We start from the raw sequence: 26,653 nt of genomic DNA on the forward strand, positions 1-26,653 counted from the left end.
GTGAAACTACGCACACTCAATCACACAACCTTTTCACATACCCACAAATGTCCAAAATGATCATAACAATCAGTCTTATATATCCACAACATGCAATCATATCTGCCTTTATCATATTCACCAAATGTGCCTAAGATGTTAGCTGAATCCGATCTCAAATAAATATGTAGACTAAAAATAATTATCCACACACTTCCCATATGTCAGCTAAACAAACTCAAACACAAAAACAATCACCAAAACTTCTCCATCAAATCCGCACAATGATCAATTATACAAGTCGGCCATACTTCATTGTTCAACCCAAAAACTGATATACTAGATCTTCTAACTTGCACAACAATCATTACTAGAGGCTAAGATCATGGAATAAGATACTCCAAACATCTATCAATCTTCCCTTAGCTCCACAACACAAAATATTTAATTGAAATGAAATACAGTTCAATATACTATATTATGCGGGATACTTTGTTCTAACTTGTTGGACTTAACCAAATCTTCACTCAGAATTCCAACTTGAGTTGCCATCTGTGGAAATTATAAATTTCCCAAAACCTGCAAGCAGCTATAAACCTTCACAAGAGAAATATAATTCACCAATATATGAATGATTGAGATTGAGATGATAAAAAAGTACAATAACCTCTCCTTGTAAAGGCAAGAGAAAAATTCAAGCACCAATGAGGTGCAAGGGTAGGTACAACTAACCGACACAAAAAAACATATAGGAAAATAATAAAATATGAATTTTACCTAATACTTAAGAAATGAAAAATGTCAACTATCCCAAAGTTGGACTTAAGAAAATGACCGAATATTAATTTACTCCAACACCCCCCCTTAAGTGCAACTTAGGAAGAAGATTATTATGCAATATGAGAAAGATGCAAAATGCAAGAAGGGTCTCGGATACTAGGCCATGTTAGGTACCCATGAAGAATGCAAATGCAATGCAAAAAATATCTCATAAAGCAGAGAAAAGGAGAAAACCACATGGGAAAAACTCCTCTCCAAAAGAGAGAAAACAAAAAAGAAAATCATGATGCATGAAAGACTCAAGACCCCCCAAGAACTACATACATCATGTATATACAATCAAGTATCCCCCCATAGGAAGGAAGGAGAGAGACACAATATACCCCTCATAATGAAGAAGCTCCAATATCGATGAAGTATGCTTGGAAACAAAAGATGACCCAATGTCTACAAGTAACACATCTTCCCTTAGGAAGAAACAAGTCCATTAAATGATGAAGAAGGGCTCCATGCCATCTCCAACTGAAAGGAGAAAGGAAGTTTCCAAATGTGAATCACTAAAAAATTGAATGGGAGCCTCCAAAATCAAAGAATCTATCACACAAGCATGATCAAACTGAACCATGAAATGTGAAAAATCAAGTGAAGGAGGAGAATCATGATTGCCAATATCCAAAGAAGGTGAAGAGGAATCTCTACCTACGATAAGAGTTTCTTCAAAGAGAAGAGAAACCCCCTCAAGTATGTCTCCCAAATTTGAAATATGAGACTCAACAAACATATCTGAAATGCCATCCAAGTACTCATCCCATACTACAAGATTTGAAATACTATGATCATCTTGCTGAAGAGTAGAACTCAAGTCCAAAGAAGTAGGAGATGGAGGAGTAGGAATCTCAACACTCGTCTCAAGAACACAATGATTCAAGTGTCCAAAATCCTCCTCACAAACACGATTCACCCTTGTTGGATGGATGTGCATACCAGGAACATCATCATCATCATGAGAAAAAGGTGAAAAGGAAAAAAGTCTAGAAGCATGATCCACAACTCTTGTTGCTATGACATCTCTAGTCTCCATGTCCCTAATATAGATATAATCAGGAGTGAACTCCATTATCTTACCTTGTGCCCCATGAGTAATTTGATAAACTGAAAGGAGGTTAGTGGTCAAGGATGGTACATAAAGAACATCATTAAATGTCCCCTCCCATATCAATAGAACCTTTCCCACAAACCTTCATGTATGTTTCATTACCCATTAATATGTTAGGAGAATTACAAGGATCAAAAGAAGAGAACATATCCATAGAAGATGCCATATGATGAGAGGCACCCAAATCAAGAAGTCATCTCCTATTTTTAGGATGTGTAGTAGTCATGAGTGCATTACCTTTCCTCTTATCAATTCTATGTTATAGCCTCACAATTCGTAATTGTGTAGATGTAGAAGGTGTCAATGAAGAAAAAGATGGAGACACTCATGAGGGTAGTTTGATGTTGTTATTTTGAAGGAGGTGTGTAAGCTCATCAATCTTCTTAGTGTATATTATGAAAATGGATGACAACAATATTGAAAGACTAAATGAATTCAACCACAAAACCCTAGCCTAACAACAACAAAGATCCATCATAACATATGAAGATTACCTAAGACAATGCAAATCAAATGAAATCACAAAGATTATACCATCACATGTCCAATAGGGTTTGAATCTCCATTCTTCCTATCTCCATTGATCTTGCTTGATATATTTGCTCTCAGATTTTATATGTGCACAAGAGCTCAATAAAGAATAGAAATGTGGTTGCAAGTAGGATCACATATGGAAGTTCAAAGCGCAGTGTAGTTAACTAATCATCAAGATGCATAGGGTTGATAATGAAGGAAGCATCTCCTTATATAGAAGACACTATATGAAATGGAGGGATAAGATTGAGAGGTGTAAAAGATAAATGGTCGGCTATGATTAGAGGGTAGGTAGAGAAAATAATAAAATAATGAAAGGGTAGGTAGTGTAGGAATTAAGAGATGAATGACATGTGTCATGGGTGGAAAAGGTTAATGAATTAATTAAATAAATAAAGATTTATTTAATTAATAGAGGAAGTGGGATCAATTAAATAAATAAGAGTATTTATTTAATTTTAGAAAAAGGATAATTTAAATAAATAAATGTATTTATTTAAATGAGAAATAAGGCTAGAAGAGGGTAAATGAATTTTTTAAATAAATAAAGATTTATTTAATTAATAGAAGAATTAGGCTTAAGATAATTAAATAAATAAAGATATTTATTTAATTAGACTGGACAATTTTAGGTGTCTACATTTTGCCCCTCTTTGAGAAAATGTAGCTTGTCGCGTTGTTTCAAAGAAGATAATATGAACAGATACAAAGTTGCCACAAGATGGGAATGATATTCCCCCTCGAGAGATTGGATGAAAATGTCTGGAAAGATCGCAGACAATCTCTTGATAAGAAAGAAAGGATAGAAAGGACTGACAAGATAGGATAGAGTGATAGAGTCACGGGATAAAGAAGACTGATACGGGAGACTAGGGCTAGGGCTAGGGCTAGGGCAGTCTATAAGATAGACCACGAGGGGAATACATCCTCATTGTCATCCACACATCCAAAAAATCAGAGTGCAGAGAGAAAATAAAGCAGTAGCAGTCAACAACGATGGCATTGGTGCATAGATTTGATCACGTTCGTTGATTTTAGAGGCCAGCAGATGCAGGAGAGCCGGTAAGTACCACAAAACCTTCTTGTACTTTGTCATAATAAATGTTGTCAAACCAGGTCAAAAAAATGCCGAGGCACATCTGTGTTGGTGCCAGGCACGTCTAGGTTGGCTAGGTGCATCTGTGTTTGTGCCAAGCACGTTTGTGCAGGAAAAGGCGTATATATCGAATGTGAGCGCGTCTGCGTTGTGCAGGCACATTTGTGAAATGTGGGCACATCTATGCAGAGTAGGCACGTCTATGTAGAGCATAGGCACATCTGTGCAGAGTAGGCACGTTTTTGCAATATGTAAGCGTGTTTATGTCATGAAGGCGCGTTTGTTTCTTCAAGGTCAAATCAGCAATTATGTGATGAACATACACTGTCGATTGGATAAGCTGTTGAGAGGATACACTCAAGCAGTTCCTCTAGGGAAGACTAGAATAGTAGATAGGGCTAGGATTGACAATTATATGATAGAACATACGTTGCCAATTAGGAAACTACTGAAAAGGATACAGTCAAGAAGAGGCCCTAGGATTAGATAGATCGAGGCACTTTGTGATGAACAGTGAGTACCAAGACATAGTACTTTGTGATGAATAGGGAGTACTAATTTGAGCAACACTTTGTGATGAATAGTGAGTACCAAGACATAGTACCTTGTGATGAACAGGGAGAACTAATTTGAGCAGCACTTTGTGGTGAATTAGGAGTGCAAATATGAGCAGCACTTTGTGATGAACAGGGAGTGCAAAATACATAGTACTTTGTGATGAACAGGGAGTACCACTAGGATCCATAGCAACACTTTGTGATGAATAGTGAGTGCCACTAGGATAAAAGCAACACTTTATGATGAACAGTGAGTGTCACTAGGATAGAGTATCATAAGCACTTAAGATAAAAAGTAGAATTTTGTGATGAACAGGGAATGCCACTATGACTGACATGATTGATTTGCTTGACTGCAGGAGTACCTACCTATGTTGGAGTAACAGGAGAGATTCCCATTGACTTAGAGGTTATGACCAGAGCTGACATTTGAGGATAGAACCATGATTGAGGTTATGGGTTTATGATTCATTCTGTATGTGCCTGAGTTTCGGGCGAACATGGGATTGCTGACTACACTTGCTAAAAGATGGCACTTTGAGACATGCACTTTCCATTTGCTGATGGGTGAGATGACAATCACCCTAGAGGATGTATATAGGATTTTGAGGATACCGATCGATGGGGAGTTGATACCCTATGATCGAGACGGAGACAGGAATGCCCTGAGATGAGTGTTTCAAGATCCAAGACTAGAGATGAGGGTTGGACATGTGGCGTGGGACACGATGACACAGATTGGATTAGCATTACTAGCAGTGTTGGGAGGAGTGATCAGTGGGTTCCTGTGTCAGGATAGGGTGACACGAGGGTTGGCTATGGGCTGGGGGAGCAAATTGGAGACACTAGTGACATAGCATACCAGATATGCCTAGGGACCGTGCGTGCTGGCACACTTGTATTATGAGCTTCATTAGTTCGTATACCATGGATCCGTAGGATTGGGTTGTGGAGTGACATTATTATAGGTATGGGCTTATGAGCATCTGTCGGTGACCCGACTGATACATTTCAGATGTAGGGGCCATGGGTGCAGTTTTGTGCATTTATATGATATGATTACTTCGCAACCACGGATTGGGAGACTGGAGCACTGGCGCAGGGTCATTGATGAGATTGGCACTGTGGTATGGAGGCCATACCGAGAGTGTGAGGCATGGGAGGATGATGCAGTGGAGCTGCCATACACCTTCAGGAGTAGGTATCTGATTGGGTAGATGCCCTATGTGCTGGAGAGACAGTTGGTGGATAGGGTATGCAGGCAGTTTGATAGGATTCAGTGGATGCCATGGGGTTCCAGGATGTATGCTTAGATAGTCAGGGATCAAGCACACTTTGGGTCATTGTTATCATATGATCAGGCAATGATGTAGCTGGTAGAGATGGTACCCATGCCTTGGGATATGTGGCCAGAGATAGAGGATGTAGGGATGGATGTAGAGTATACTGCATATTGGGCTGAGCATCAATTTCCATGATTGATAGATCCAGGTGAGCAGATAGATGGAGATGGTGGGGGTGATGAGGATGATGATGTAGATGGTGGGGGTAGAGGGAAATGGAGGAGGTGGGGGATGATAGGAGAGAGGAGAGTGGCTCCACGGAGAGAGGGTGGGGAGGAGAGACAAGCTCGGGTGGTGAGAGGCTGAGGTGGTTTACCATTATAGGTGCCAATAGCACAGGGTCCTAGGCAGGTATAGGGATAGGGATGAGGACAGGGGCAAGGGCAGCCACATGAGCAGTCATAGGTACAGGCACAGGAGCAGGTAAAGGGGCAAGAGCATCCATAGGGGTAGGAGTAACCATAGGTACAGGGGGAGAGGAGGAGCAGGATGAGATACTGGAGGTGAGGGAGATCTACCAAGGATAGGCAGATGAGATCCAGGATATGGAGCAAGAGACAGCTAGGCTTAGGAGACAGCTGAGAGACACAAAGCGGGAGCAGGATCAGACCATTCAACGCTATAGAGAGGCTAAGACGACACTGAGGGCAGGGAGGCAAGTAGCAGAAGACACAGGAGTTGGTTATGCTTATGTTTTGCGAGCCAGGGAGGAGATAGGCTACTGGAGAGACCTATACTATGGAGTTGTACCACTAGAGCAGTGGGCTAGGAGCTTCCGTAGACCATCATGGACAGCGATGATCACTAGAGGAAGGGATAGGAGACCGGCGTCCAGCGGTGGGGTTATGGGTCCTCCACCACCACCAAATAGAGGGGACAAGAGAGATGATCCTAGGGCGGGTCCTTCCAGGGCTCAGACTCCAGCAAGGCTAGGTGGCTTTGAGGGAGGGAGTTCATCATAGCCTTAGAAGGCTCCCTATGTATCAGTTTTGTACCATTTTGTATGATGATGTAGACACTTTCGGGTGATTGTAGCCATATGATTTTGACATCATTGTATTATGACATTTATGATTATATATATATGAGATGATTTCTTGTGGTAGCTATATGCATGTGTACCTATGTGATGTATGTTTCGATGTGATGCTTATGTTATGGATGCAAATATGTATATGATGCAATGCAATATTTTTTTGTTCTTTTATGTTTTATATGTTATGCCAATGCAAATGTGAATGTATGAAATGTAGATGAATATGATAATGCAAATGACTATATACATGATGAGAATGTAAAATGTGCTAATCATGTGTTGTGTGCAGGATGTGATGCAATTGTGATATCTATATGTATGTATGAAATGCTTATATGTGGTAATGCGGGTGCAACTACATGAAATGCAAATGTTTTTGGTGTGTCATTATACTCAGTTGTGTGATAACAGGCTACACGGACTCAAGAAGGATGATGGAGGTCAATCAAGAAAAGGGGGATGGAAGATAGAAGATATGAAAGTGAAATAACTTCTTGTGCATTATCATCATTGAGCTTTATTATGGCAAGTAGGTTATGACAATCGAGGCATATGTTCAACCCAGAAAGTCATTTTACCTGTTTGCATGGAGATAAGATAGTCACAAACAAGGAATGCCCCAGTTCACACTAGACTCTCAGTGTCCTCATATCCTTGGACAAGTCATAGCATTACTAAGAGACAATCCACAGACAGCAAAAGAAAAATAGGTGACGATACCCCATCCTCGCCTTTCTAGTCAAAGACATCCTGGAGATAAAATCTCTAGTCATAGACATCCTAGAAAAGATAAAAGACATGTCACCAAAAGATAAAATCAAAAGAAAACCAAGACTCGACACAAACATCCACTGTAGTCCTCAAGTTTAGTGTCTCTTGTCACTTGTATAGGTCTTATTTGATTGTGGTCACAATGTTTACTTTCACAAAAGGATAGATAGTACTAAACCATAATGTTGTCTAAGTCTGTTGAAAGATTTGATTTGTTGAAGCCCATTGTTGCTACTGTGTCTCATCTAAAACTAACTAAATCCATGAAACTGATACTTTATTGTGGAGAATATGAAACTTTATTGCAGATTGGCGATGCAACTATTTCTTTATTGTGGATTGTGCACGGATAGACTGAAGAAAAGTGGAAGAAACTATACCCCTCGAAACATGTGATGCTCTCAGTTCCACACCCATCACTAGACATAGGATTTTCCTTAGCCATAGATAGGAGCTGATTTATTATGGATGGAAAGGGGTGAAAAGGAAGGTTTATTATGAATGGCTAACCAATCTTAGGTAGATCAATAACAAGCCATGATGGGAATGGGTAAGTTTATTATGGATGAAGAGGTTGTGAGTGTGTCCAAAGTGAAGCATGAAATGGAATCCTGAAGGAGGGAGGAGCAATGTCTCTACGCATGGTGTTGGTGACCCAATTTTCACCATGGTACTTGCCCAGGGCACCACCGAAGTGGTTTTCACCATTGGACGAAATGTTTTTCTATTTTTCAATTTTTATTTTTTATTTATTTATTTATTTTATTTTATTTGTATTTTTGAATTAGGATCTGAAGAGCTATGTGTAAAACTGTGAAGGTGCATGTTGTTGATAGGATCCTCCAAAGGTTCACCCTCTATGGTTGAGAGTTGATATGCACTAGATCCATATGATGTTGTAATGATGTAAGAACCAAGCCAGTTTGGTTCGAACTTGCCCTTCTTCTCTTTGTCTTAGTGATTTTTAGGATTTTCTTTGAGCACTAAGTCACCTACATCAAATGTACGAGGCTTAACCTTATAATTGTAGCTGCATTGTTCCTTGACTGAATGATATGTAGGTCAAGTGACTGTCTTCCTTGATAAAGGAACTGAGATAGAATTACTAGTCTATGGACTACGTAGGCCCATATGCGTGTCACCTGAAGAAGTTTGGGCATCCCTGATAAAAAAGTCCTTCAAGGAAACTCTATTAAAGTTCAATGATGTATCACCAGAAGGGAAAGGATGTGTGGAATAAGTGGATGAGCTATGAAGGCTTATGATTGCGAAAAGAAGTGAAAGTATCATGACATGATGGAGACTTAGGATCAACAAGTATTCTTTTTGACTTGAAATTTTAGAACTTTTGCCCCCAGTTATTTTGATATTAGGGGAGATCATCTCTTGCTTTTTTTCCTTCATAGGATTTTTATCCTTGACTTTGATTTTTTCAGAGTCCAATAGCTTTTGATTTGGATTTGGACTAAAGGACTTTTCTTTATTATTGACTTTTAGATTTTTCTTTTCAAAGCTTGATTTTTCATCCTCAATGAGTAAGGGCTTTTGTAATTCTTGTTGATCCAAGTCTAGAAGCGGAGTGGAAATAGAATGAGTGGATGAAATGGTAAGGCTATGTGAGTTATCAAGAGGGTTGGCGATGCACTCAATAGATTCTTTGTTGGAACCACTCTTAGGACTATTGATATCAAGAGTTGCTTGCACAACTAGAGGAGATTTGCATTCAGACTTAGTAGCCACAACACTAGGTGGTTCATGTTAAAATTATATGAACTGGTATAAGGACATAATGATATTGTATGTTGTCATTGATGTCAATATGTGATATGAAGTGAACCAGAATATGTGATATGTGAGAAGAGAGAACTAGCATATGTGTGAACCGGTATATATGCCAAAGTGAAGCAGTATATTTGTTCAAGATGAACCAGCACATGGAAGCATTGTGTGACTACTGGTTGATAGGTAGTTTCCACTTCAAGATTTCTGGTTGGAGTTCCTCAAGCCTGTGTGACTCAATCAGTGATCTGTGTGTGATGAGTTAACAGTATAATGAAGAACAGGTCATGTTGCCATGTAAGCTTTGTGCACATGAAGGATCTTGCATGAAGAAGACTATTCCTATCTACCTCAGGAATGTGCAAAGTTTGTCAAATGGTGATAACGCGTGATGGGTTATCAACCGCCATGAAATCCATGGATAATGGATGATGGAGAATGTCTTGAGATCAATTCAAGACTGTTGCATTTAATGTAGTATGATTCAATGGTCAGGATTGAACCGCTTGAATTGCTTAACCTAATAGGTTTAGGGTTTAGGATTTTTGCTACCGACCTCTCTGTTTCCTATAAGGTAAATGTTGTGTTTCTTTCTAAGGTTGTTGCCAAAAGTTGTGAGTGTGTATCCAAGGGAAGTGATACATGATTCTTGCCAGACCAAAGGAGAGAAAGAGATACCTGCAAAGTGAATGTGCAGAAGGTGAAGAGGAGCCAAAATGGATCTACATTAGCATTGAGTGCTATTACCAAATCATTGTAATTCCTGTTGATCTCTAACCACTTCAACAGTTGTGAAATCCCTTAACAGGGTAGCCTTAACTGGCTTGATACAAATCCCTTAACAGGGTAGCTTTAACCAGCTTGATTCAAATCCCTTAACCGGGTAACTCGAAATTAATGAGTTCTGGGAAGCTATAGAGCTCTGGAGATCCTTTAGCTATTGAGTTCTTGAAATCCTCTAACAAGGTAACCCTAACCGGGTATTGTAGCCATCCCTTAACTGGCTGATCCCTAACAAGATTGGTTCCTAGCAATGTCTTTAACCGGACAAGGCTCCTAACAGAGTGGACTTCTAAAGAGTTCAAAAGTAGATTGTGGGTATTCATCCCCACCGTGGTTTTTTCCAGTTGGGTTTCCACATGAAAAATATGTGTGTCATATGTGATGTTTCTATCTTGTGATGCTTTGTTATTACCTATTGAGCATATGATGGTTCTCTATTTTATGCCTGTCTATAAAACATACTGAACCAACTATTGTTAAGATCAGATGATATTTTACCTTTTCATGCATGAGGGTGTAATGGTATTGTAGTATTGAACTAAGAGGAAAGCTTAGTGAGTGACTGGTTTATGATTGTTTTATTAGTTCTGGGTCTTACTGGTTGCACTCTATTTCAGCTAATATCACTACTTACCAGTCATTTGAAGTATTTGCTATCAAACCAGTTTTGGACTGTATTTTTTGTGTGCACTTATTCACCCCCCCCTCTCAATACTAGTTTGGTACTATTGGTTCATCATTGAGTTATCAGTTCACACCCAATTCCTTGCAAATTATTTATAGATTATTCTTGTTGACTGAATACCTAAGGAGATAGTGGGAGTTGATCAACATGAAAAATATACTCACCACATCCCATGTCTTTAAACTTGAACTTTTCTTTTAGCTCTACTTGTTTTGATGTAGAAGCTTTCATGGATTCAAGATCCACATGGAACAACTTCTCGATTGACTGGTATTGTTATTTCTGATCTAGGTCGCAGATTGTTGCAATATATGAATGGATTTGGGTCAGCATTAACTGTTATTTCAACTCCATTGTGAGGAAACTTAATGCATTGGTGATATGTAGATGGGACTGCCCTCATTTCATTAATCCAAGGACATCCTAGTAATATATTGTATGTGAGATCCAGGTCTAGGACTTGACAAACCACATCCTTTGTAACTGGCCCAACTCTGAGAGGCAAGGTGACTGTTCCCTTGGATGATTGTTCTTCATCATCATATGACTTGATGGTAATTTTGTTTGTAGAATTCACAGCTTTATTTGAATATCCCAATTGTTTAATAGTGCTCAATGTGCAAATGTTTAGACCTGCTCCTCCATCTATCAGGACTCATTTTATTCGATGTTTGTGTATGAAGGCTTCAATGTGTAATGGTGCATTATGTGGCTAACTTACAGAGGCGTCATCAGCTTCTGTAAATGTAAGGGTGTGTGGAACATAAATGTATCCCACCATGGCTTGAAACTGGTCCACATTCAGATTAGTAGGGACAGCAGTGTCTCTCAAGATTTTGTCAAGAATAGCTTTATGTGCGGGGGATATGTGTAAGAGCTCAAGAATTGAGATAAGCGTGGGTGTCTTCCCTAACTATTCTACAAGGTCATACTCAGGCTTGATTGATGAGGAAGCGGTGCTTTTAGCTGGAGCACCTTGCAAAGTGAATTTACCTCGATGGGTTGTGACATTACATTTAGAGGTAGGTTTAGAAGAAAATCCAATGCCTTTTAGGACAATCTTGGGTCTTTGGGCATTTTGTCCTTGATGACAATGGTAGAGACATAATTATCCATTGAAATGTGACTGATAGTTGAATCATAGTTATAGGATACTCTGGTATAGTTGGTTTGGTCATCTGTGGCTGTAGAATTTCCCTTGTCATGCTTTGGGAAATGGTTCCTTAAACATCTCATGTTCTTGATTGGAGGAGTGTCCTTCAATCTCAATGTCACCTCTATCAATAAGATCTTGTATGATGTTCTTCAGTTGATGGCAATTTCCTATCTTATGACCTTTTCTCTTATGAAATTCACAATATTCATCATCATTCCACCAATTTGGTTTGACCTTTGGCTCATATGGAGGAAAATCTAGAATTGTGATTATCTTGTTTGCCACTAGCTTCTTCAAAACTAATTCTAGTGGTTCTCCCAATGGGGTGTACTTCCTTCATGACTTTGAAGTTGTTTGAGTATTCACCTAATTGTTTGTAGAGCTTGATCTTGAAAAAACAATTTTGGGTCGTACTGTATTGGCATCCACAACACCATCATTGACTCTATTCTTGTTTTTATTCCAAAATCTTGGCTTATCTTTTCCTTTAAAGTCATCTTTGTTTTCCTTGAATATCTTAATGACTCCTTGTTCAATTAGGACTTTCTATGTTGCTAAGCCTTTTTCAATGATGTCTTTGAAGGTGGACAAACAAGATTTTCTTAGGTCATAACCAATGTCTTTGTTAACATTTTGGGTGAACATCTATACCATTTGTTTTTGTGGAATTTCACAAGAGCATCTGCTGGCTGGATTTCTCCATCTTTGTAAAAATGATGAAAAAGATTCTCCATCCTTTTGTTTGGTGTTGTACAAGGTAGTGACTGATATGTCTGTCTCTATGTTGTATGAGAAATGTTGGATAAATGCCTCTGCTAAATCACCCCATGACTTAATTTTGGGTGGCAGTTGGGAGAACCATTCCATAGCTTGATCACCTAAGCTTTGTGGGAATAGTCTCATCAAATATGTCTCTTCGACTACTACCTCAATGCAAGCTATGAAAAACTTTCTTATGTGTGCCTTAGGATCTCCTTTTCCTCTGTACTTATCAAACTTAGGTGTCATGAAATGTGAAGGAAAAGGAGGCATTGGAATGCTCTTGTCAAATGGATAAGGACATATGTCTCTCATTGTGTAAGTTGGCTTCGGTGTATTTATGTCCTCCATTTTCTTTTGCAAGTCCTTAATTTGTTGTTCCAAATTATTCTTAAGTGGAGACCGACTTCTTGGACCATACCCCATGCCTGAACCATCAGGTGGAGGAGGAGCATGTTGCATATATGGATGATATTGATCATACACATGTTCGTATGGAGGACTTCTATAATGATGTTGTGTATATGGACCACTTGGTATAGAGTCATGATGAGGAATAGAATATCTGTTTTGTCCATGTATACCATACTCTACAGGCATGTCATGAGTTTGTTCTAATGTGTTGCCCCCAAATTTGATGCGGGGTTTCCTTGTGTCCAAATTTTGAACATGTCTTTGGATATCCAATTGCTTTGGTGGTTGGTCCGTATCATGGGCATGTGATTGAGCATATTTTTTTGCATAATACTTCCATGATGGTCTGCGAAGATGAGTTTCATATGCCTGACCATGTGTGTATGGGACCTCAAGTTTTTAAAACAAAGATGATGGTGATTCAAGCACCATATGTGGTCCTCTAGTGCCTCCACTATTAGGCCTCCTTTGATCTATGTTGGAGTGAGGTTGTTGCAAAGGTCAATTTTCCATTATTTGAGACATGTCAAAATCATGAGGGATCTTGGCTCCACTTTGTGCCATCACTTGTAAGAAATATTGTCTATCTCTCCTCATTATTTCCTCAACCGATCGATTGAAATAGGGATCCATAATGGTGTCTTCCACTTCTGTTGAATGTACATAAAAGTTGTCCATATTGTCATTTTTTTTATCATTGTTGTTTGTAGTGTCCATGTGCTCAACATTTGGAATGTTTCTATAAGCATCCATGTCAAGTAATGTAGTATGATCAAAATTGAAAAAGATATCATTGTCATACTCATAAGAACTCATGTTTGTGGACTCTTGAGCCTCTTTAGTTTCTCTCCTAGATTTTTGGGAATGGGTTTCAACCATGAACTAGATATTGACCAAGATGTTTGAGACTAGATGAAAGATGGAAAGAGTATGGAAGACCAAGAGTTGGATGGAATGTAAATGAATCTGAAGTGTACTTGCAATGTCCAAAGTGTAAGACCAAGTATGTATGTAGCAGAGTAGGTGTGGCTTCCAAAGAGATGATAGTTTCTCTTGATGAGGTAAGTTGACTTTGACTCTAAGTAAGACCAAATGAGACCCAAAGGTGATAGACCTTGATGAGGGACCACTTAGCAAAATGTTGTTGTATGTAGTATGTTGACAAAGCAAGATGAGGACAAGCAAGTGACCTTTTGACTCAAGTTTAGACAAATGTGAATGTAATGTAAGATGTAAAGCAATGATGGACTTTGTGAGACCCAAAGATAGGTTGAATGCTAGATGAAAACCTAGAGAGATACCTAGGAAGCTCAATAAGTCTAAAACTGACTATTTCTTGTTTGCTGGACTGTAAAAGTTTTTCAATTCAGAACACAGGGGTGCCTGTATACTTCACAGACGTGCTCAAATGACACAGACACTATTTTGTTAGACACAGACATGCTTAAATGACATAGACATGGTTATGTTAGACACAGACGCGTTTATGAGATGTTGTAAGTGCAATGTTGCTCAAGAGAACACATACGCGTTTCTGCCCTTCATAGACGTGGTTATATGACACAAATGCGGTTCTGTCAAACACAGACGCATTTCTGAAAACTTTGTGCAATTTTTCTAATCTGTGAAGTGACTTGTTTTGATCTGATTGTTTGAATGTTTTCCGTGACAAGAGGACACAATGTTGATGAGGACTCAATGTTTGCAACTGTTTAGACTCAAAAATGAATCAAAGAAAAGTGTGTTGTTTGATGTAAAAATGTTTTGCATACACTTGAATACACAAAAGACACAATATTTTGATGTTTGATCTTGAATGTTTGATTGTTTAAAATAAGTCAAGCACAATTCTTATGGCTGGCCAAGACAATAGTTGTTGATTCCCACATGAGGCTACGCTATTAAGAGTGGATACTTAGATGCTTGACCCCACTGGCTCCACCCTCGACACTCACTTCTCGGGGCAGCCAAGCATCAGTCCCCATGAAAACTCCTTGTGGCGAACTTTCTATCTCTACTAAGAACCGTATGTGTGTGGGCCGCTCTAGAGGTCCGACCTCCTGCCCCAACAACTAGAAGGATTTTGGCTTCTAAAATAAAAGGGTGCTAGTAAGGGCATCTACTCGTGTGGCCATACATGCGGCACTTTCAGCTTTATAAATACAGAAGGCTCCCAATCGGTAGGGGTTACGCCCTACAACTGATCAAATAAATTTGATCAAACGGGTTTATGGGGAGACATAGTGTCAGTATGAACTAATCAGCACATGTTATCCATAGTTTTCACCATGAATACATTTGTTTATAGTGGTTCGGAAGAGGTGGGTTTTCCTCGCTACCACTTGGGTCGTTCTCTCCTCACTAGTAGTCCTAATGAGCACATGGGGAGATAGGCCCTCTAAAGATTAAACAAAAAGAGCCTATTGCTCAAGACACAAAAGACAATGGTTCAATTTTAGTGCACCAATTGAAGTGTTTGCTAGTCTATGAAATAAGGCACACAATAAAGATCAAAAACCCTTGCCAAGGTCCTACAACAAAGATTTGTTAGTAATTTGGATTGTTTCAAATGATCACCCCTTCCTATAAGCACACAAGTTAGGTAAATTTTTAGATCCAAAAGACTTTGTGAAATAGAGGCCTTCAACAAAACAATTTTTGCTTTCAAAACAAGCTACACCAATTTCGTTAGCTAGATCTGAAGATGTTAGTTCAAAATAAACCAGACCTGAGATCCTAATGATGAAAAACCAAATCAAAGAAATCAAAATGCAACAACTGCACACAGACACGGTTACCAGAAACACAAACGTGATTAGATCTGACACAGGCGTTGTTCCTAAACACAAACATGATTAGAGCTGACACAGACATGATTCCTGAATAGAAACGCAGTTCTGGAACACAGACGCACCTGAAGGCTTCACAGACGTGACTAGGGAACACATGCGTTTCCTGGAATCTGCAAAAAAAAAAAATACTCTCGAAGGCGCAGACGTGATTCTAGATGTCACAGATGCAGTAAAAAATCAAAAACGCAGTAAAAAATCAAAAACGCGATCCGAAAGTACACAGATGCGAAAATATCAAAATATTATCAAAAATGTCAGATCTACAACTTCAAAAACACAAAATTTGCAACAAAATATGTTAAATGCAAAAAAGGGACAAGATTCCCATCGAGCGTGCCAAAATGTATATGGTGAAAATGGATAACAACAATATTGAAAGACTAAATGAATTCAACCACAAAACCCTAGCCTAACAACAACAAAGATCCACCATAACATATGAAGATTACCTAAGACAATGCAAATCAAATGAAATCACAAAGATTATACCATCACATGTCCAATAGGGTTTGAGTCTCCATTCTTCCTATCTCCATTGATCTTGTTTGATATATTTGCTCTCAGATTTTATATGTGCACAAGAGCTCAACAAAGAACGGAAATGTGGTTGCAAGTAGGATCGCATATGAAAGTTCAAAGGCGTAGTGAAGTCGAATAATCATCGGGATGCATAGGGTTGATAATAAAGGAAGCATCTCCTTATATAGAAGACACTATATGAAATGGAGGGATAAGATTGAGAGGTGTAAAAGATAAATGGTCGGCTATGATTAGAGGGTAGGTAGAGAAAATAATAAAATAATGAAAGGGAAGGTAGTGTAGGAATTAAGAGATGAATGACATGTGTCATGGGTGGAAAAGGTTAATGAATTAATTAAATAAATATAGATTTATTTAATTAATAGAGGAAGTGGGATCAATTAAATAAATAAGAGTATTTATTTAATTTTAGAAAAATGATAATTTAAATAAATAAATGTATTTATTTAAATGAGAAATAAGGCTAGAAGAGGATAAATGAATTAATTAAATAAATAAAGATTTATTTAATTAATAGAAGAATTAGGCTTAAGATAATTAAATAAATAAAGATATTTATTTAATTAGACTGGACAATTTTAGTTGTCTACACTTAGTATAACACTTATTCTCATCATGTCCTTGTCTTTTGAAATTAGCACATTTCATCTTCTTCTTGTTTGATGATTCATCTTTAGAAGAGGTCTTGGACTCAGGAGTATGCTTGGAAGGAGAATCCTTTTCTTCCTCATTAGACTTAGGATCCTTATGTTGCTTCTTTCCTTTTCCACTTGAAGCCTTTCAAGTGGAGTCCTTAGTAAGAAGTTATTGATGCTTTGAAGGCTTCAATGTACCCATATATGCCAACTTTGCTTGTTCCCTTGTGAGTTGAGCTACAAATTCATCAAGATAAGGCATCTTATGTGCACTACCAAGAGCATCCATATTAGCATAGAATGTAAAAACACAAATTGAATAATTAGGTCCAAGCTTAGAAAAGATAGAGAGAATCAGTTGTTCATCCTCTTTTGTGACCCCACAATTAGATAACTCCAATCCAAGAGAATTGAGCTTAGAGAAATAGTCTTGGATATTGTCAAAATCACAAGGATTTAGACTCATTAGTTCATTCTCCAACTTAAATTTCCTCATCTTATCTAGTTTACCAAAGAGACCCTCTAAGGTAGTCCAAATATCATTAGGATTTTTACAAGATGCAATATGATACCTCAAATCAAGAGAAATTTTCAAATGAAGAGTACCAAGAGCTTCATATCTTCTATCAAACCATTTTCTCTTTTTTTTAGAACCTATGAGTTTTGGATCATTGCCAAGAGTGATTCTATGCAACTTCTTTGTTAGCAACAATAAATCCATTTGGTTTTTCTACTCATGATAATTATATTGAATTAGGAGTACAACTTTTGACAAATCCATAATGAAAGATTACGATAGAACAATTAACTATCCTCAAGCAATTAACTCATTTGTACACAAGAAATGGAGCAAACTAATCAACATCAAATAGCAAAATCATTGAAAAATACTTGTCTACTACATCAAAACTTGAAATGCAAAAGTGAGCCTAAGCCAATCCACCAAACTAGGCTCAAACAAATCAGATTGAGAAGCCAACATGCCAAGATGGTGTACAGATCAAGCACTACCCAATCTCACAAAGAAAAACCACTGAGTGCAATCAACTTAGTCCAGCAATCAAGTAAACTAGTTATACACCCAGCAAATGATGATGAGATTAGGAGCATTAACTATCACATGGTTGGCATAGAGATCCGACAAAAAACAATGGCATGGCCAATATCATAACTAATAGGAGTCTCAAAACACAGACAAAAAATTCAGGCTATTGACTGGTATGAAGTCTGCCACAAGCCTGTAATGTATAAAGATGCTTGAAAAAGGAGTGTACAATAACAATAGATCCTGATACAAAAACTAGACCATGCAATATCCAACATAGGCCAGCTAAAGGATGTGGGCCAAACTTGGAAATCATGATCTCTGCAAAAAAACATGAAATATGCTTCCCCCCTTTCCAGCAATACATGGATCTCAATTGAACAATTATATTGATTCCTCCACTGATGTATACATAGCAAGTCAATGAAGCCATGCTCAATCTTTATGATATCACTTGATAGTGATAATATCGCTGACCCTTGTGTGCCTAGTGATGAATAACAATGCCAACCACAAGACCACAAATCTAATCAGGCAATGTGCATGCAAATCTTACCAGCCCTTGTGATGGAGACTCGATCAAAAAACTAAATCCAAAAATTCTCAACAAAATGAACAAAGGGATCACTTATATGTGATAACCGACCACCAAGAATAGAGCAATCCACACGATATCACACCTCAATCATCTACGATGTCACCAAAGCTCGGTCTAAGAATGAGCTCAATCACTTAATTAGATGTTGATTTATAAGAAAATAAAGCTCGAATTACAATGAGCTAGATCTTAAAAAATGACTTTGCAAGATGAAAGAATAGATCACCAATGATATGTGGGTCACAAAATGACTCCTGATCAAGATAGTAGCAGCCATGGGATAAAGCCCCAATAGCTTATAATGCCTGCATACAAAATGTGGGCCTCTTAATAGAAAGGATTGGAATGGTAATAATACGGGCTAGTGATAATGGAGCAAATCAGAGATGCACCTCTCAATATGTGAATCAAACACCAAAAAATTATTCGATGTCAATCACAGAATATCACTGGACAAGACAACACATAAAATGCTTGGATCTGTAGAAGATACAGAATTCACCATCTACAAAATTTTAGTTTGTCACAACAAATGTTGATCAATAGTAAACCAAGCCCCGTTAATAATAATGCAAAGGAATGAACTTGTCAAGGCAATGTGCAAATCAAATAGTCACGCAAGTTGACCAAACTAGATCTACCAATGCAATAAACTATATAACAAAGATTAATTTGAAACTGACAATGCACCAAATGAAATGGTGCATATATCGCCAATTAAAACTCAGGACCTCAAGTTGACTGGTGAAAGCTTCTTAGATACGAAAGGAGTTGGTAGAAGACAACTCTGATACCATGTGGAAATTATGAATTTCCCAAAACTTGCAAGCATCTATAAACCTTCACAAGAGAAATATAATTCACCAATATATGAATGATTGAGATTGAGATGATAAAAAAGTACAATAAGCTCTCTCTATAAAGGCAAGAGAGAAATGCAAGCACCAATGAGGTGCAAGGTAGGTACAACTACCCGACACAAAAAACCATGTAGGTAAACAATAAAATAATAAAGTTTACCTAATACTTAAGAAATGAAAAATGCAAACTATCCCAAAGTTGGAGTTAAGTAAATGAGTAAATATTAATTTACTCCAACACCATCAAAGACAACATCTAATGACCTGAGCAGTGTCTCTTGCCAACAATCTCCCCCTTGGCATTGATGACAACACTTAGTGAAAAATGACTAAGTGTCGAAATCAATACCAACATATGAATACACTGCAAAACTCAAAGTTCCGAAACTCCCCCCTGAGATGAATACAACATTTTTCACTTCCCTACACTCCCCCTTTGACATCAATGGAAAAGGTAAAAATCTGCATGCCAAAAATTTACACAAAAATTCTATATACATATGTACACACAAACCTTTACACAAACTTAAAGATATCTGAAAAAGTGCTCTTCAATGAACTCAAGTGACTATCCCAACCTTTCTTAAGGTATTCCAAAACTGAGATTAGGCCACTGAAGAGATATGCTTTCATTTCTGTTGACTGAAGATTTGCAGGATCATTTGTAGCAATAACATCCTGAGCTTCCTTCAATGCACTGAACATGACCTATCTAACTTAGGAGTAATGAATCTTCGGAGCTCACCAACTTTGTCAATAATATTCTCCTCTTCATGGCTCAAATTCTTGATCTTGTCAAACAATGATATAACTTGAGTTTCCTGACTGGCCACATAGACTGACAAGGGATCAAATGGCTGAGATATACCTATCAGTAGCTTCTCATTCTGCATAATTTGTTTCTCAATGTCTACAACAAACATAGAAAATGATAAATAAGACTTGTAGACATTTCCACCTTTTGATAAGGCATCTTGGATACTTTTTACATATGTTTCTAACAAGCTTATATCATTAGCAATCACCTTTTGTAGCTCATTGAATCTCTTAGCATCAAACTCATTCCAGACCTTAATCTCTGCTGACTTTTCTAATGATTGAAAATGAGTGCTCACAAAGTTAATTAAGTTCTTTAGTTGTCTGGATGGAGAATCTAAAGTGTCCTTGACATATGTAGGCATTATCTTTTGTAGGACACCAGAAGCAAGGGTTAGCAAATCACTATCCTCAATATGAGATTTCAAAATTTCCTCTCTAGCCTTAGCCTGAGGAAATGTTGTTAACTTTATTTTTTGTATAGGAGAGAGGGTGGCTAAGTTAATAGGCCCTTGGGATAGTGTTGGATCATCAAAAATCTACTTATCCTTCTCAAGAAAATCTTTCACATCCTTAGTAGTGTCTCTTTCTTCAACCTTTTTATCCTCAGTATCAATTTCTTCTTTGACCTCTTTCAGACTTGCATCACCAACCAAAGCTTGCATCTCCATAGATGGAATTGAGTCCATAGGCTAATTAGAAAGATTGTGTGTATCCTCATCCTTATTACCTTTACCTACCTAACCTTCACCCTTATTCAACTCTTCTCCCTTTTATTTGACTACATCTTCATTTTTCATAATAGAGGGAATATTTACACCAACTTTGATCATCTTTTGGTTGCTGGTGTAGGAGCACCTCATCAACAAGCTATTCATGACCCTAAGGATGAATACTAGGATCATTAGGGTGTCTTAGTGTGTCTTGTGTTTCATGTATGCAATAAACCCCACCATGTAAGTCCATGTCACCAATTAGGCAATTTGATAAGCCAATTGGGACAATGTGGTCAATAGGGGTAGTAGATGGTTTAGATTTGTGTTTGATAGGTTTTATACATGTTTCATGATTGTTTGGTTGATCCGTGTATGTGGATTCCAACCTTAGCCAATATGACAACATTTTGTGCAAAATTGCAAAAATGCAATTTTTTGAAAATTGGTTGGGGGAAGCCTTTCAAAGGCTCCAACCTACTCCAAATTCAATGGGAAACCATTTGAGAGTTATATAAAACTTTTGGACAGGATTCCCAAGGTGGTTGATGTTGTAATTGGAGTTTGTGAAGCAATAATACACAAAATACTATAGTTTTCCTAGAAATTCTAAGTTTGCAGGAGTTGCACGTACCTGTACGGATTGATTTGGATCCCACCATCCATAGAGTAGGTAGAGAGATGAAATATATTTCTTTTGGTGGTGGTCTGAGGTCCTAACTATTTCGGAGTAGAGAGAACCCTCCATTCTTCTGACTGCAACCCATAAATTGAGGGTTTGGAGATGGTTTTGAACAAAAAATGGCCTTATCTTGCATTCTAGTCCATTAGAAGACTCTTCCTTTGGAGGGATGTAGGATAAGCCTCTGTGCTTTATATTTTTCATGGTTTTTTGTGGGGGAAACTTGGTTGTGTGGAGAAAGGAGCAAACTTAGGTAGGCATCTTTATGTGACTACCTAGGACAAGATTTAGGACAGTCATCATAAGTTGTCATAGAGGTGGATTCTAGGCATGAAACCATGGAATTAAAGGTTAATAACCATCCCCCACAATCCAATATAGTTGATTTTCCAGTTTGGATCCATTGGTTAGTAGTTTTTTTGGAAAATAGGACTAATTGCCCCCATTAGGTCTCTTAGCCTCTAAAGGGTTCAGACCTTGTAATTGCAGACCTGGTCAAACAATTTTGGGGATTAGTAAAACTTCCAAAAGGGTGTTTGAAATGGTGATTTATTTTTATGGGTGTGTGGAATATTTTTGAGTTAAGGTCCATTTTATCGCCAAATAGGGCTACAAGCCTAGGGGTAGGTTTCCAAAGGAGGTATAAGGAAATGGAGCTTAATCTCAAAACCAATGCTTGGACCTATTTCTAATAACCATAAATGAATCAAATCTTAAGCCCTTAGAAGCAAGGTGTCATAGGATGTTGTAGGATAGGTATTGAGGCAATTACTCATCTTGAGTAGGCTCGAGCCTAGTGAATGTGAATTTAGTTTCATCCAAGGTGTGGAGTCCTTCCTTGCAGGACCCTTGTGATCATTTGAGGGGTCAGAAGTCTAACCTTGTTTGGGCTTGTCCTTAGGTGTGTGGGTAGGGCTCTGCATTAGTTGCTCTTTTTGCATTGTTAGAGCAGGTGAGACAACATCATACTGATTTTATTCCAAAATTGGCTTCAAAATATTTTCAGTATCTTTTATTACTTCATCTATTTCCCAATCATAATCTTGTTTATTCTAATTTTTATAATAAAATGCTTTAGGGATTCCTTGATTATTCTCTTCACTTCCTCTATTGTTATTACCAGATATATATTAACTATTACATATTCTTTTAGTCTATCATCTTCTGCTTTTGCAATATTTCTTCTCATTTCCAAGATATCATATAAGCTTTTTGGAATTTCTGACATGATCTCTACAAGAGCCCTATTGAAAATCTTTAAATACTTTACAATGGCTTCTTCTAGAGTTATTTTCCTAGCATCATTAAACTTGTCATAAAAATGATGCAGGAGCATCCATGGTTCTTGGTAATCTTGCATCAACCAAAAACATTTACATTTCAGTTTGTTTTCTATTTAGTTTGGCCTTGTAGTTTCAATATTTCATTCTGCATTTTTTTGCATTCGTTCATCGGATCTTTTGGAATTGGATTTTGTTTGCAAACATGTTCTCCTACCTCATCCTAGGTCTGTGGGTCATTTGGATATTTTTTTGGCAAGTTATCACTTCAGGGATGTATGACACTTTTCTGACTGGAGCACCAGATTCGCTTGGGCCTATTTGCTAATGGAGAATCTTGCGGATCATTTCTGTAGTTTGTGGAGCCTAATTATGCATCCTCCTTTGTTTATTGGTTTGTGTCTGACCTTTCCCCTAGGTCCACAGATTATTCCATCTTGTTTCCAAAGGAATTATTTTGGTGGAGGCTGACTTAGTTGTGCTAGAAATTTGGAATTGGTTATGTGTTGCATTGATGTTTTGTCATTGATGGTAACACCAGTTGTTTTGGTTGTTTACCAGTTTCCGATTGGTTCTGGTAGAGTGATTGATTATGATATTGATTCTGTAGAATCTGATATGCTAGGGTTTGTGGAATTGGTTTTGATCTATCATTCATGTTATTCAGATGTGTCACACGATCAGTTGGTTTAGGATTTGATGACTCAGGAGCTATCATTAGTTCTAGTAATCCTTTTGGTCACTAGTAAGGGTTTTACTAGCAGATCTTTGTTGAAGATCTTTTGATGCACATGATGAGTGATGTTGGCATGACTTCTAGATGGCTTTAAGTATGTTGTTGGTTATCTTGTTCATGTTATAGTTCATCGATGGTGTTGGATTTGGTTTATGGCGACCTATTTTGGGTCCGGTGTTATCTAGGTTATGGACCGATTTCTGTAATGTGTTGGACGATGTTCCTGATGCGTTACCGGTGGGATTTAATGATGGCTTTCATTGTTTTCAGCCTAAGATGACTTGATTGATCATTGGATTATGGGTTTATGTTATGAATTTATTGTATTATCTTTTAGGTGGTCGACCTAATTGTTTAGGTCCCGGGTTGGTATAAATATGATGTAAGATCTTCTTGTAGATCGTGATAGGTCAAGGTTATGTGATGATTTGTGTGTGAATAATGTTGTAATCATATACAGAAGGTTTGGTCAATCATATGTGATCGAATTGGGTTTGTAAGAGAGGTTTAAGGCCTCTAGTATTGAGCTTAACTAGAACTATACTCAGGCATAGGAGATGCTATACTTGTAGTTCACTCTTCTTTCCGGATTGTAGTTTGATGTTTATGTAGTCAGTGAGGATCCTTTTGTGATGAGCAATGTGCTCTAGGTTGTTGGCCTTCTTGCATGTGCATGCCCCTCATATTTTAATCATATACTTACTGCAGAAGAATTATCTGACTATGGGTAGGCTTCCCACCATGGTTTTTCCCTTTATCGGGTTTTCCACGTACAGATCTTGGTGTCATGTGTTATGGATGGATGGTAACTATTCTATGATTTATTTTTATGTTTAAATGCTTTATCAGTCATTCTGGTATTAAGTTCATGTGTTCCGATAATGAGGATTTAAATGCTTAAAGTTCTATAATCCAGTGACAACTAATTGACCCTCCCCCTCTCAGTTGTCCTTTGGTAATCTGATTTGTCTAACAATTAGTATTAGAGCTTGGTCCTCTTTGTAGAAGCTTAATTGCTTGAAAAAGATCCTATGGCATCTAGCAGTTCAAGTTCATCTAGTTCATTTATTGTTGTTTTCTGGAGAGAAATTCCTAGGCTTGATGGAACAAATTAACAGAGTATGGAAGATTCAGATGGAGACTCATCTGAGATGTCTTGGAAAGGAGATTTGAGAGATCAATGAGAATGGTGTTACATAATTTAATCCAGCATCTGGCAATCCTCCTTTGGCTGGTCTAGATAAAGAGCTTGAGAATGATTGTAGAGCTAGAGAAGCCCTTTTGTGTGCACTTTCTAATCAACAAATTATGGGACTAACTGACAAATCAACTGCAAAGGCTATATGGGAGAAATTAGAGACTCTGAATGAAGGTGACCCTACTGTTAAAATTGCTAAACTTGATGGTTACCAGGTAAGGTATAAAAATCTAAAGATGGAAGAAGATGAAAAGATTGTTGCTTTTATGGAGAGAGTTAATGAGATTGTTTTGGGAATTCAATGTTGTGGTGGATCTCTGAGCGAAGATGAAATAGTTTCTAAAGTACTAAGAGATTTTCCACTAACTTATAAGATGAAGGCTACTACAATTAATGAGCTCGTAACTATGGAAAACACCTCTATTAATAGGGATACCTTGGTTGGGAAATTATTTGCTTTTGAACTCGAGGAATTTGGACCTTCTGGAGCTGTTAAACCTGGACCTACTTTTCATGCATCTACATCATCTACCGGTAAGAGTGATTGGAAACCTTTATATGCGAAGGAACTAGAGGATATGAAGAAAGAAGATGAATAGTTTGAGAAACTTGAAGCCTTATTTGCTAGAAGAGTACCTAAAGGACCGACAAGAAGTAAGTATGAAGGAAAATCACCTTTTAAATGCTTTGCATGTAACAAGATAGGTCATTTTGCATCTAGATGTCTTGAAATGAATTCAATATTTGAAGAAAGAGCTAGAAGATCTTTTAGGCCTAACCATGATTATCAGAACAAGCATAAGTATAGGAAAAATAAAGACAAATCATGTTACTATGCGGATGAGGAAGGTGTGACTAATCCTGATGATGAACTGACACAAGATTGAGCTAGTGGACTGGCAATGGAAAAGAATGGGTATTTTTGGCTATCAAGGAAGATGATCTTGTACCTAAAGAGAAGACCCTTGCTGCTAAAATTGAAGACAAGGATGAATGGGTAATTGACAATGGATGTTCACATCATATGACTGGAGATAAAAGGAAGTTCTTATCTATGCAAGAATTTGATGGTGGTCTGGTTAGATTTTGAGATGAAAAAGCATGCATGATCAAGGGAAAGGGAATTGTAGCTAGAAATATTGTAAAACATCAAATACATCATAAGCTATGTAACCACAAACATAACCTAGTATATGATAATTCTAGCAAAACATTCAAAAGAAGAAGGAAATAAGAACACTATTATACTATGCAAACCATATATTTGAGCTCATTCCTTGACCTCCATTGTTTCTCTTTCTCGTCCAAATTATTGTGGATCTCACCTCCAAAATGCAAGTGTATGCAAGCAAGATTATAATTCAAAAATGATAGCGTAAGGATACTAGAGACATGGTCCTTAAAATGATTGAAAGAGGCCTCCAATTTATAGAATTTGGAGAGAGATGAGACAAGAATTCAACGGATGAGATCGATTCAATCTGATGGTTGACATCACATGCAAAGGGGAGTCTCTTGGGAAATTGCCATTTTGATGGCAAGTGGAAGATGAGTTAGAAGGACAATTCCATTTTCGACACTTGGTCGAAAATGGAAACTTTGCCTTTGAGAGAGGAGACAAGTGATTCACTTTTTAGAAAGTGAATCACTTAAGTGAAGACATTTGAGTGAGGTGGAAATTAATAATTAATAATTATTAATTTCACTCATAAAATCAAATTAGCCAATTAATATTAAAAAAAATATTAATTGTGACATGGACAAAAATATGGTGAATAAATAAATATATATTTATTTATTCAAAAAGGGACATGTTAGTAAGAAAGGGGATTAATTAATTATTTAATTAATTAACCTAAGGGAAATGATT

This window comes from Cryptomeria japonica, chromosome 10 (genome assembly GCF_030272615.1).
Source record: "Cryptomeria japonica chromosome 10, Sugi_1.0, whole genome shotgun sequence".
Taxonomy (NCBI): domain Eukaryota; kingdom Viridiplantae; phylum Streptophyta; class Pinopsida; order Cupressales; family Cupressaceae; genus Cryptomeria; species Cryptomeria japonica.